We start from the raw sequence: 14649 nt of genomic DNA on the forward strand, positions 1-14649 counted from the left end.
TAGAAAATTTTATTTGGTTGACAGGATACAGTTGTCGACCTTGCAATTTATAGGTTTGGGGGTCTTTTATTTACAAACTTCATTTTTACTGTCTCATTTTCATGGCACTGTGAATTATTTGGTATTACTGAGTGTGTGTCAGTTTTTTGGTATACTTATGCTAATGTTTACAAACCTTAAACATAATATACAAAGTTTTGGTTAATACTGAGAAAACGACATCATGTGGTAAAGTTTGTACAATAAAATATACAATGAATACAACGTTATTTACAATTGTTTCCTTCCTCATCAGAGGTGAAAATTAAGTCCTTGTATTGCTTTCTGTATTTATTCTGGGGCGGCAAGCTTTGTTCGCTAGCCCCAGTGTTGAATATGGGCGGGTGATACGCGCGCCTGATTGTTTGGTTGTCCGTTAGCTGGCGACGTTGGTTGAATGGCGCGCCCCAGTGCAGTGAATATACACCGACGTGCGGGTACCGTCCAGACTTCCGAACCTCAGTATGCGTGTGCTTTTTGTAGTTCCTTCCAGTACTTAGACTGGATACGACGAGATACATTGGAATATGTGCCCCGCAGAACACACCACACTATGTGCGAGGCGGAGGACGATCCCGTCGATGCAGCTCCAGGTAAGAAGCGTACCATGTCAAACTTGTTTGGCATTGTCCCTTCCTATTGTGACGCCATGGGTCGTTTGACGATACAAGCTTCAATTTTCGATGTCACTTGTTTAGGCTCGCTGACACTTGTAACGTAGCACTACTTCGCACAATTTTAATTTCTACACACACCACTTTAACCGCGAGTATTGCGATCGAAACTTTCTTTTCACTATACTTTTTTCTTCGCATTAACCCCTTTTACCTATTGTACCGAGATTCATTCCCCTCAATACTTCTGGTCAATGTACATAAATATTCACAAATTTGTAAGTCACGGGACTTGGCATGAAATACAAAGTACATGACAAACAATGGAATAACATATAACACATACAATACATTGGTTACATTAATTACAGGAAAAAACTATCGACGAAAATTGAAAAATTTTTGACCACTCATAGTGGCTTCATTGTCTTGCATTTTACTGACACGCACACCTTTTTCCATTAATCTGTACAAAGGAACAAATCCTTTGTTTTCCTTCTTGAACTCGACTATAAGTTAAGGTTTACCTTCGTTACGTATACTTCATACGCAACGACATGCCTCAGCATGCAGAGAACACACCTGTAGCCGCTCCACTGCAGCTTGGGAAGGGAATTTTCTACCTTCTACTTAGGGTAATGGCAAAGACTACGTGTATGCTACGGTTTTTATGTATAAAATCTGAAAATGCACGAAATAATAATTTATATGTAGCATAACCCTTATATGTACAGTGTTTTGTGCTTAAGCACGTTCTGGTGTGCTTGTAAATCATTACCTCTAATAAAATTTCCTACATTAACATAGACATATAAACATAAAATCTTGAAGTTCAGGGTGTAGCTAATATTAATATGTACAGTGTTTCATAATAGCGGCACGCCCTTGTGTGCGTGTATCATCTTCAATTAAAGTGCGCTTATAGGCGTCTTGTGTTATCATGGGAGAAAAAATACAGACATTTTAATGCATCGGTTGTCATGAAAATCTGTGTGCACGAATAATCCGACTTTCATAGGTTCAGTGCAGCATAAAATTCTGTATGACGTTTTTGTTCATAATTCATTTTATAGACGATTCCTTTGCTTACAGGTCGTCGATCACGCTACTTACCTGTTTCTCGTATAGCGGCGATATCATTTTCATTCTTTGTGACTGTAAATCGTGATATGTATGAAAGATATAATTTTAGCATGATTTATCCTTTCATGTTTCAAGTGGGTAAAGTAATTCATACCTTTCTTCTGCATACATGAGTGAAGCATCGCTAATGTTGCACTGTGTATCAGGTTTTTCGTATTTTCTCGTAAACTCGTAGAGTCTTATGGTTTTAATTAAGTTGTTTCTTGACGTTAGGTATACCTGTCTATACGAGGTTGTCTTAGAGTTTAATTTTCCTTATACACTTCTATGTTGTTTAGGTTCTGTACATGTACAGAGCTTCTTTCGCCTTTCACACATTCATACATAAGTTTATACACACAAAAAATATATACCACTATAATATACACTTTGGTGGTGGGGCCCTTTTTCGGTACCCTGCAACTTTCCCTCATTATCCCAAAATAATTCAGGGTGTGCTGAGTATCGTCCCCTCATACTAATAATACTTACAACTAAATATTTCTTCTTACATACATAACTGCCTTACGGTCCATTGATACGCAATCAATCATTCCATGTTTTCCTCCTTTACACTTGAACTTTCGCTTTCGTACATGTACCCTCGTGTATAGCTTATATATTCTACAAAGTTGTTTGCTGAGTGCTTCAGGTGTTTCCTAATGTTAATGTGTGTCTCTCTCTCTATAAACCCTAGGTATTTGTTTTGAGGGCGATTCAGTTCGTTACTCACGTTGCGTAGGTCTGTTTATTATTTTCCTATTTTAAAGCTTGTGTCATTCTCTTCCTTAGTCACAAAAATTAACGCTGTTGCCTTGTTGTTCATTCTGAAAATCGCTCGCTACTGTATAATGTAAATGTATGCGTTATCTCTTTTCTTTCCTCTTTGCTGCTTTTTCCCTATATGTAATTGTGTGTTGTTCTCGTGTACATAGCCTTTCTTCCGGGTATATATCTGCATTATTTATTTTTTTCTATTGAGCTATTTTCTTTGTCCTTCCGTATAAGCTAAGATTTTACTCAATATAATATAATATTACAATACCGTCCATGACCAGTATGTACTTGTATGTTCACTTTTATTACGTAATACCAGTTCATAATTAAATTTTCTAAGCTACTATTTACTAGACTTGTGTACCCTTTTCTTTCTTGTTTTTGAATGACTTTCGTCACTGTGTCTCATAGTAAGCATGGTCTCAAAACTTTTAAACGTTCCGCGCATCCGCGCTTATGTACCATGACTGGACTGCAGGCGCGGGGAAAACTCTGCGTTGTTGGTGAACATTATTCGTGATAGCCGCCATCGTGTAATAGAGTCACGTGACGCCTGGACTCGACCGCGCATGCGCCTTCGCGCTTTGTATACACTCGGCTGATCGGACAGGGAAGGGGGAAGATTTCTCCCCGGCTCGCTGCCTACAGCGCGGCCAATGACCTCGTCTTGCCATGCAGCTATCGCGTGCCCATCAGCTGAGCGTTGGATTGCAACTTCGACGCGTGGCTTGTTGCTCGTCTCAAACGAACAAAGTCTGGCCTTCGCGTTAATTTGGCATTGTTCCTCTCTCTTAAATAACTGAGTTAGACTACAAAAGTACTGTGTGGTTTATTTTATAGTGTTAAGACTCACGGTAACACATGTTTCATTAGGTGTGGTTAACTATGCGCTTTAAAGCTGGCATATGCACCCAGTTGGTTACTAGTTTCGATGTTTACTTTATACTGCCGGAAAACTTCCGTACCTAAAATACAATTGACGATTAATTTCTCAACGATTAAGAATGTACAGTTTATCGTGGCATCGCTAATGGTAACAGGTATTTGCGTCTGCCACTTAATACTTTTTGACTTGTTACCTACAGCTGCAAGATTTTACAATTTTCCGTTGGCAACACTGGTACTTTTAATGCTTTCGAAACTTCTTTAAATAAACTGTTAGAAATAATATTCGTAGATGCGCCTGTATCTAGAATTACGTTGGTAATCATACTTCCTATCTTTGCTGTTATTACAGCCTGCACGAGGTCACTTACCTTGTTCTGTGCTTTTATCTCTTCTTCACACAGATCTTCTTCTACGGTAGCATCCTGATCATATCTTAAAAATAATTGTTTAAGATGTAATTTGTGCTTGTTTGTGCCCCCTGTTGTCAAATCGGTCGGCCGGTGGGGGCTCATTGCGACCGAGTGTTGTTTACCGGGGGAGACAACGGCGTTGCTTCATTACTGTCCGTTACCTCTACGAAGTGTACTGAGTGGTTATTCTGTCGCCAGTTAGTTTCCGGACCGCTGCGTGCAACATTTTCTTGCGACCGGCCGTCGCTATTCCTCCTTGATCTGTCATTTCCATTACTGTAACTATTGTAATTTTCATTTGAGTGCCGCCTTTCATCACGCGGGCCTGACCAATCGTTCACGTGATTTCTATCCTTTCCATACCGGCGTGGACTGTAATCTGTACTATATCTTCGGTCTTCACGTCTCTGTGGCGCCGAATTCCTCCGATTTCCGTAATTCCAGTTTCCATTATTTGGCCTTGTCGCATACGGATGCCTACTGTGTGGGTTTTGTCCACTGCCATTAAAATGATATCCGTTACCGTTGTTTTGATTGGTTCCGGAATGTTCATTCCGATTACTTGTGCTCGGCTCTTCTTCGTATATTACATCAATTGAGTCAAGCACGGAAAGAAAGTATTCAAGGTCGTTCTCCGGTATGGTTACCAATTTTTCGCGAAAGTTCGCGGGTAGTCTGTTTTACAGAATTTTGAGAACGGCGGTATTGGATTGTTCCAAGTGCGGTATTGGATTGTTCCAATAGCGCGTCTTATTCAAATACTTTTCGAAATACTTTCTCAACCCGCCGTTTTTTGAGGTTGAACGGTTGTGGGTTGAATACCTCACGTCACAGTCTTTCTTGGACCCCAGCAGACCAATATTTCTCCAAGAAAGCCCGTTCAAATTGTTCGTAGGTGACGCACTGTTCAGCCATGTCTGTGGCCCACAAAAGTGCGTCGCCTTGTGTGAAGCCTACTACATATCTAATCTTCTGTGCCTCAGTCCAGTTTCTTGGTAAGACATTTTTAAATGCTCTTACGAATACGACTGGATGAGTCTTTCTGGATTCTGTGGAGAAAACTGGAAACTGTCTATGTTTCAACAGGCTCTCATCGACTAGAATCGTCGAGATGCAAGGCGACACGCCTACTGCCTGTTGCAGCACCGCGTTTGGCGAATATCCATTGTTTGCCTGCGCAGGTGCGTGCACATACGCCGGACTGGGCGCGTGATGTTCTGCGTTATCGACATCGTAATCTGGCACGGGTGAATGTGTCAGGCTGCCTGTTGCTTGACGTAGGCAAATCATTTAAAACACTTAGTCTACCCGCAATTTCCTTACGTATTCTGTCCTCGGCTACTTTGAATTCATTACCTAATTTTTCAATAAGTTTTGTTTCCCGGTCAGTTATTGATTCATTTACATTAACGGTTTCTAAAGTTTCATTTATTTTGATAATGTCCGCCTTGATACGTCCAGTCTCCTGTTTCAGAAGACCGACTTCTTCGTTAACATTATTAACTTGGTCAGGTATTTCTTCACATGCGGACTGCACTCTAGTTCAATTTAATTGAATAGCCTGCACGTTTTCATGTATTTCTTTTTGTACCGTATGTGTTTGATTGTCTGTTTCTACGATTTCTGACAGTTCCTGTTCCTGTTTGTTTGTAAGATCTGACAATTTCTTTTCTAAATCATTTGCCAATACATTGTATACACTATTGACTGTTTTGATGACTTTGTCTTCGATCTTTTGATCGATTTCATTGGTGAGTTTATTTAAGCGTTGATCAAAATGTTTGTGCATATTTTCAAATTGCGTGTTTATACTTGAAAACTGCTGTTGGAACCCAATTTCCATGTTTGACAATTTTGTGTTTGTCATGTTGTGGCTGATTTCTAGATTCGCCAGTTTTGTGTTCGTTGTGTTGTGGCTGATTTCCAGATTCGCCAGCTTTGTGTTCGTTGTGATGTGGCTGATTTCTAGATTCGCCAGTTTTGTGTTCGTTATGTTGTGGCTCATTTTTCTAGATTCGACAGTTTTGTGTTCATTGTGTTGTGACTGATCTTTAAATCAGATAATTGCTCGCTCACGTTTGACATCGGACTATATAATGTCTCAAGCGTAACTGACGAAGCTTGTGTGTTTCTGTTTATCCCATTATTTGTAACCATTGTTTCTCTACCACGATCTGACTGAATCGAAACCGGCTAGGTTCACTGATTTCACGCGAAATATTTTCATCTGATCTGGTAATCGATGCTTCATCGACTGTGTACAAGGTTTCATTTGCAAGTGGTTCGTTATTGTTAATCCCTGTCGAGTGCAATTGAATTGTATTTACTTCTACATTATGTTGTGCTGAAAAACTAATTGCGTCATCATTTACGTCACTATTGTCAGAATCGGTGACGCGTCCATGAACATTTGTCAAATTAAAATTCTCCGATTCCATTGTGGAGATATTATTTTTATCTGTACTTTACTGTTAATCTAAATCTTTAAATTCTGAATTAATAAAAATATCTCGCGATTGTTATTTGTTGCGCGTCGGAAATTTACAAGATGGCGCACTACGTCTTCTAATTCTGCGATTGTTGAACATAAAAAAGTAATTATCAAAGTGTAATTGTGTGTTGCCACCAACACTACCAGGATTTTAATATGGAAAGGAAAAGGTTCTGCTTTAAGTGGAGCTAAGCCAAGGTGCAGCCGCTGCATGCGTTTGCGCTTTCCTACCTTAATTCCGGCTGAGCTGCGTCACTCACGATTACGTTAGTTTTGTAAATCCTTGTCCTTGTTCCTTCTGGTTATTGTGCCATCCGTTTATACAGTTAATATTGTTTCACCTTATTCGTCATTTTCCACGTGCGTCATGTAAAAGAGAAACGGTAATTAGTACATTTGTAGTACAACAATCAAGTACTTACACTTTGTTCCACCAGCACTGTCCCTGTCAGCGGTCGCCAGTGTGGCGAAATAAATAAAAAAAAATTAAATTTATTGGTTTGTTGAAAAGAGGAAAAATTACGGACATGGAACTGTAACTACAGAATTTTGAAGGGCTTTTTTTACGGACTGTATTGACCGGCTTGAATGCGGACAAATTCAGTGCTGCGTGAAATATGCCTGTAATATAATTTACCACTCCGATTAATTACATTTTGAATTCTACATCATTGTTGATTTAATCAGAGTTCTCACCTTAGACGTAGAATTAGTCCTTCTGCCACAATATTAATTCATTAGTCGCCATCGATGTTCTTCTCTTTGTTGACCGTGTGTATCTTCCTAAGTCGGCATCGGTTCACTTCACGAAGACGGTGGAAACCAAGTAATACAATGCTACGTCGCTTTAAATAATTCTCGTAAAACCTAGATACTTCTCACTAATTTTTATTCACAACACAATAAGACTTGCTTTGCTCGGCGCACAAACCAAATTATTAACTATATGGCTGCCTTTCCGCACACTCCAAAAATCACGTCCATCCTCCACAAGGCAACAATCGAAAGTGTCTCTTAGCTCCTTCTTGGAGTATGAAGTAAAAGAGAATCCAATGTGAACATTACAAAGATTATAATCTACATGCCTCCCAATTTAATCTTTGGCGCAGCCTTTAAGGTATTGTATGTCTCTGCATCGGAATGTGTCATTACACCGTCCTCACGAGTCACCCAGGTACATAAAAATCAGACTTCAAATACCTTTTAACTTCTGTCTTCTGCCGCCAGGCTGCTGCTTGCTATTCCATTACAGCGGCTGACTTGGTGCGTCTGTGCATGATGTAGTCTCTTCTTGCATGACGGTCTTCAGCACCGAAACTGACTGAAAACTACTGCTACTCTTCCCTTCTTCCTTCTTCGTCTCTCATCTGTCGGGTCCACTGCGTCTCGCGTATGTATTCACTTCAGTTTACTGGAGGTGAACGACTTCACGGTCATTGCCTCTTCTGTCACGTTGAAAAGCTTCTCGAAGAATCTTCTTAACGTCGGTCATTGGCTCTTGGGATGTAGGCGAGGGCCTTTGCTCACATGCGACAACTGAGAAACACGTGAGCCGGTCAGGTGATGCCCTGACGGCTGAATCGACAGCGCCCGCTTATGTGGAACTTGCTGACTTCACGGTCATTGTCTCTTCTGTTCTGCTGTTCTGCCTGCTGTTTGCCAGTATGTAACTCTCTAAACTAATCCAAGTTTTTCATTTATATTCTAATTTCTACTTCACTTTGATTTCAGTAATTTATTTACTTAAGTACCACTCAACACATGAGAATCAACAGATGTGTCGCAAGCAAAGGGGGACGTCCAAAATCAACAAGCTTCTTCTGTATAACAATTCTAATACAAGCGATGTAATGAGCTTTGAAGCTGTTATTCGGGCCGCTAGTCTTGAAGCTTCTCTTCGACTGGGCCGCGACCAGTCGTGAGCGGCGCTCATGTCCTCTCCACACAGGGGCAGCTGCTGTAGCATTGTCGTCCTGGAGCAGGGTCGGTCAGCAAGCGACTGGATGACGTCTTCTCACTCTCTGCTCTATCGTACCCGACTGTCGTGCCGGCGCTTGACTTTATGCAGTAACAGTGGTCACTCGTCAATTCCAAAAGTGCTATCAGTATTCCAGAAAGCACAAGGACTGTGCGAATGGAGTCACAAAGAATGGGTACAATCGTCCGGTAGCTCCTCGTAAGTGACACATGCCTGTGCTCAGTGCTAAGCGACGCTTGAGGTGATGCAAAGAGTCGCGTCATTGGACAGAGGATAGCTGGAAACGACTAATTTGGAGTGATGAATCACAATAGCCCCTGTGGCAGTCAGATGGAAGGGTTTGGGTTTGCCAAATGCCTGGACAACGTTACCTGCCATCACACGGGGTGACAACAGCAAAGTGCGGAGGAGGTGGTGGTGTTACAATATGGGGATTTTTGCATGGTTACGTTGTGGTTCTGTTATTGCGTTTAAGGAAACCCTAAATGCAGAGAGATAAGAACACATTTTACGTCGGTGGCGTAGAGTAGAGGAAAAATTCGGAGACGATGATCTTTTGTACCAACATGACAATTCACTTCGTCATAAATCAGCACCTGTGAGAAAATAAATTGTGGACGGTAACACTCCTGAAATGGACTGTCCTGTCCCGAGTCTCGATCTGAACCTAATGGAGCACCTTCCGGATGACTCATATCGTCGACTTCGCTCCAGACCTCATCTTCTAACGGCACTGCATCCTCAATTTTCGGCTGTTGATGAAGAATGGGCTACCATTCCTCCATAGATGTCCAGACACCCCAGTGAAAATCTCAACAGCATAACTCAAGCTGTTCTAGAGAAGAAGAGTGGACATGCTCTATATTAATGTCCATTAATATGTGTACGGATCCTTTGGTCAGATAGTGTGTGCTCTTGGTTCGAACGACACTCTGGCACCCTATCGCTTCCCGGATGGTCCGCTAAATCACCTGATCTCAGTCTCACACAAAATGTTTGGAACTATTTGGAAACGAATCAGTCAGTTTCCCCGCAATCTGATAGCTCTGCAGGAACTAATCATCACTGAATGGTTTCAATCGTGTATGACAAACCTGAAGAAACTTGTGGACTGTCCTGCTCGTCAAACTGAGGTTGCATGGGGACTAATTTTTTGTGTGGTGTGCTTATGTTTAGAGCAGCGGAAGGAATGAATGAAGTAGAATGTAGACTCCGATGGGTCCCACTATAAATAGACAATCTCAAATTGAAATATATGCTGACTATTCGACTTTTCAGCGTCAGTCTCATTTGTTCCGTGTGAGACCCAGTACAAGACTATCCGGGCTGAAGGCAAGAGTACGAGTGTTGTAGATTTCTCACCTACTGCAATTGAGTTGACGAGTTTTCTTGAAACTTCCTACACGGAGTATGGACCCAGTTCAAGAGTCTAAAACAGCAGTGCACTGACGCGCCATCACGAACACTTCCTATTTAATGCAATCACTTTTTTGTATCGACGTAGTAAACCGACACTAAATGATGTCACGATACGAAATGAACTCTTTCATATCTGTCAACGAGACCAATAATTGTCCCGCTGATCGCATGGAGAAAATTTTGATGTAATTCAAACATGCTTTTTTCTGTGTGAATTTAAAAAAAATCATCAACGCCTTCCTTCATATGATTTCTGTTGATGTATCTTCTTTTCCGTCTGATTCGTGCTTGGTTTCCAGAAGTAATAACTGTCACTGTGCCAGCATTTAAGCTCGAGCTACGTCAGTTTTCACCATTGTCATTACGCTAGATGTATGTGAGGGAATGAATAGTTTCTTGATTCTCTTCGGATCACATACTCTCGAAAATTTTTAAATAACAATTCACTTAACAACATTTTCGTTGTGTAGTTTAACCCTGGTGACAGGTTGCGTTTATGCGACACTCTCGCTCTAACCAAATTAAATGCATCTGGGAGGCGTCGATGTTGACAAAAAATTCTTTCCGGTCGGTTTGACCAGAGTTTCACTTGGTATCTCACTGAAACTGAGGTAACGAGTGCAATATATGAATCACTGAGACACTTAACACACGATGGCACTTCACGAAATTGTGATCTTCTGTCATGATTTTCAAGTGAACTTGTACGAATTTGCAGACGTGTGGACATCTGTTTAGTGACGTTTTCCTTTATTTTGATTGCATCAGCTGGTTCATAGAGGAAGAGACTTCCTCACACTCTTATCGGTCATTGCCTTGGCCAAAATTTCGTCAACTTCAAAGCAATACAAGTGGCTGTAATTACTAGAAAATTTAATTGATGCTAAAACGAATCTTCTGGACATGTACTAGGAGATTGACATGGAGATTACTTGGATATCACTGAGAGCAGGTCCTCACCAAGCCGGAATAAGCACATCAGTGTCCTCGCATAACATTTTATAATCATCTGCAACTTCAGGAAGGTCCAGAGTAAGTTTGATACCTATGATTTCACTGACGAGTACTTGGTAATTAGAACTATGCATTATCTACATCTACATCTATATATATACTCCGCTAGCCACCAAGCGGTGTGTGGCGGAGAGCACTATTCTTGCCAAAGTCATATTCCATCCCCCCCCCTCTCTCTCTCTCTCTCTCTCTCTCTGTTACTCTCGGGGATCGCGAGAGGGAAATACGACTGTCTGAACCCCCCAGTACGAGCTCTAATTTCACTTTTCTTTGTATGGTGATCTTTGAGCGATATGAAAGTTGGTGGTAGTAATATATGCTCTACATCCTCGGCGAGGATCGGATTTTGGAATCTATTTAGCACGTCATCAATCCGCAAGTGTGTCCCACTTTATACTTTCTATAAGATTTGTAACGCTCTCGCGATGGCTAAATGTACCAGTCACGAATCTTGCAGCTCTTCTTTGGACCGTCTCATTCTCTTGAATCAGACCCAACTGGTAAGGGTCCCGTGCAGACGAACAGTACTCTAAGACTAGACGAACTAAAGTATTTTAAGCAATTTCCTTTGTTGAAGGACTGCATCGCTTCAGTATTCTACCAATAAACCGCAGTCTAGAGTTCACCTTAACCGTTACTTGTGTAATCTGATCATTCCATTTGAGATCATTTCGAATAGCCACACACAGATACTTGACGGACGTTACCGCTTCCAAAGACTGGGCATTTATATTGTACTCGTACACTAATGGGGATTTTCGCCTTATTATACGCAGTAGGTTACACTTACTAATATTGATAGATAACTGCCAGTCATTACACCATGCATTCATTTTCTGCAAATCATCATTGATTTGTTCACAACTTTCGTGTGACACTACTTTCCTGTAGACTACAGCATCATCGGCAAACAGTCTAATGCCGCTGTCAATACCATCAACCAGATCGTTGAAGTAAATCGTAAAAAGCAGCGGACCTATTACGCTGCCCTGCGGTACACCTGATGTTACGCTTGTTTCTGTTGAAATCTCCCCATTCAGAACTATATACTGCTCTCTGTCTGTTAGAAAACTTTCTACCCAACAGCATATGTCATCGGATAGACCGTAAGCGAGCACTTTTTAGAGCAAGCGACAGTGCGGAATTGAGTCGAGCGCCTTTCGAAAGTCGAGGAATATGGCATCAACCTGGGAGCCGGTATCTAGAACCTGTTATATGTCATGCACAAAGAGGTCCAGCTGTGTCTCGCATGACCGCTGTTTCCTAGAACCGTGCTGATTTCTGCAGATGAGCTTCTGAGAGTCTAGAAAGGTCATTATGTCTGAACACAAAATATGTTCCATGATCCTACAACTAATCGATGTTAGTGAAATTGGCCAGTAATTATCTGCATCCTATTTCCTAACGTTTCAATAGATTGCTATGACCTGGACCTTCTTCCAATCCCGTAGAATTTTACGCTGTACCAATGATCTCTGATAGATGATAGATAAGAATGGTGCTATAGTCAACATAAAATCTTACGGGGATACCGTCTGCGCTAGATGCCTTCCTGGCGTCTAAGGATCTTAACCGTTTTACAATTCAGATACACTAAACACTATGTCAGCGATCCTTGCGTTTGTTCGATAACTGGATGGGGGGAATTGTGCTGCAGTCCTCTACCGTAAACGAGTTTTTGAAAGCCATGTTTAGAAAAAAAATGGTTCAAATGGCTCTGAGCACTATGGGACATAGGTCATCAGTGCCCTAGAACCTGGAACTACTTAAACCTGACTAACCTAAGGACATAACACACATCCATGCCCGAGACAGGATTCGAACCTGTGACCGTAGCAGTCGCGCGGTTCCAGACTGAAGCGCCTAGAACCACTCGGCCACTCCGGCCGGCAGGTTTAGAATTTCAGTCTTGTGTTTATCATCATCCGTTACATTACCCGTACTGTCAGCAAGAGAAGGTATTGAATTATTTGTAGCGTTCATAGATTGCACGTATAACCAAAATTTTTTGGGGTGATTTTTTGAATCTGCAGATAAAGTATTGCTTTCAAATTCGTTGAATGAATCTCTCATTAACGTTTTGACAGCTGCTTTCATTTCGCATAATTTCTGTTTGTCAGCGGGGCAGTGACTACGTTTAAAAGGGCTGTGCAGTCCAGTAAAACTGCAGAATATTGCTTTTGGTACCATAACTATTGGCAAGCTCACGAGGGGGCCAGAATGATGAAAATAAATTAATGTTAGTGCTCTCGTGCTAAGCATAGTACATTATTGAGAACATGCAGTCTTATTGATAACATGATGATATCTGAAGTAGCCGAGACCTTTTTTATCTACCCTCCATACAATCTTGTCTCAGAAACTTTCACACCACATGGTAAAAATAATTGAAAAATGCTGATTCCATAAAACACAGACGGTAAACAATCGAAATAGCACTAAGTAGATACAATTATGTTACACAATGACAAAGAAAGGACAAAAAGTTTACTTGTAATGGGCTTGATATCCATCGCAACTACTGTCTTCGAAACATGATAGATTTATGGCACTATTTTTGTACAGGGACGAATAAAACGTAGCATGTATGCATTTAGACCTAAATAAAATACCTTACTGTGTGGAGAAAAGAACGGTTTACTACCTACAATGAATTCAAATTGATTTTTATGGTATGTTCTTAAACACTGACTCATGACTATTACGTCGCAAGCAGTGCTTATATGCTTGTGGTAAAGCTGATGGAGCCGGCCAGAGCGGCCGAGCGGTTAAAGGCGCTACAGTCTGGAACCGCACGACTGCTACGGTCGCAGGTTCGACTCCTGCCTCGGGCATGGACGTGTGTGATGTCCTTAGGTTAGTTAGGTTTAAGTAGTTCTAAGTTCTAGGGGACTTATGACCACAGCAGTTGAGTCCCATAGTGCTCAGAGCCATTTGAACCATTTTTTTTAAAGCTGATGATCTCTATAAAGACGGTCGCCTTCACAGTAGTCTGCAAAATGATGCACCAACCAGTAATGGAAGAGTAGGAACCAACGTGACCTAAATGGCACAAAATAGTCGATTAAAGTTAAGATGTCACTGGATTTAGTAGTAGGTCGGTAATAAGTATAGGAAGCCATCAAATGAAAAGGAAACAGTTGGGAAAAAAGTAAGCTGTTTGTTACATCAAAAGTAATCGTTGTAACTGTTAATAATTTATTCTACTGTGCGACAAGACGGTCAGTGCCTTTGGAAAAATGTTTGCAGTTGCCTGCGTAATGGTGATTGTAGCAAGACATGTACTTCCTCGTCCGAAGCAAATCGATAGCTACGCATTTATTTTTTCAGTGCTCCAAAAAAATGGAAAACACATGCGGAGGGATCAGGACTGTATGGAGAACGTGTAAGGGCTTCCCAGCGGAAGGAGACATGTTGCAGGCCCACATATGCCACAAGTGCTTCCTCTAGGAAGCCCTCACACGTCGTCCATATAGTCCCCATATCGCCACATGCGATTTCCATATTTTTGGAGCCCTGAAGACATACATTCGTGGCCGTCGATTTGCATCTTACTAAGAGGTTCACGCCTGGGTAAAATCTTCATTTCGTAGGCAACCGCAAACTTTGTTTTCGAAAAGCCACTGACCGTTTAGTCTTACATCGAGATAAGTGAATTAACGGTTATTAATTTTTTTTTCCACCTGTCTTTTTTTCATTTGACTAGCGCTTAGAGATGGCTAACACTTCTCAGTAAACCTCCTCAGCACACGTTCAGTGCCATTTTGTTGCCCTTCAGTCTGTCTTAGTCGTTTTTCCTGTTAGTGTCAACGAAACTACAGCCACATCTCCTTGTTATCACCAGCTGTCTTGGTCCACATCGCCTCCGACGGTAGCGACACAGTGTGTAGGATCCAA

Source organism: Schistocerca cancellata, chromosome 3 (genome assembly GCF_023864275.1).
Source record: "Schistocerca cancellata isolate TAMUIC-IGC-003103 chromosome 3, iqSchCanc2.1, whole genome shotgun sequence".
Classification (NCBI taxonomy): Eukaryota; Metazoa; Arthropoda; class Insecta; order Orthoptera; family Acrididae; genus Schistocerca; species Schistocerca cancellata.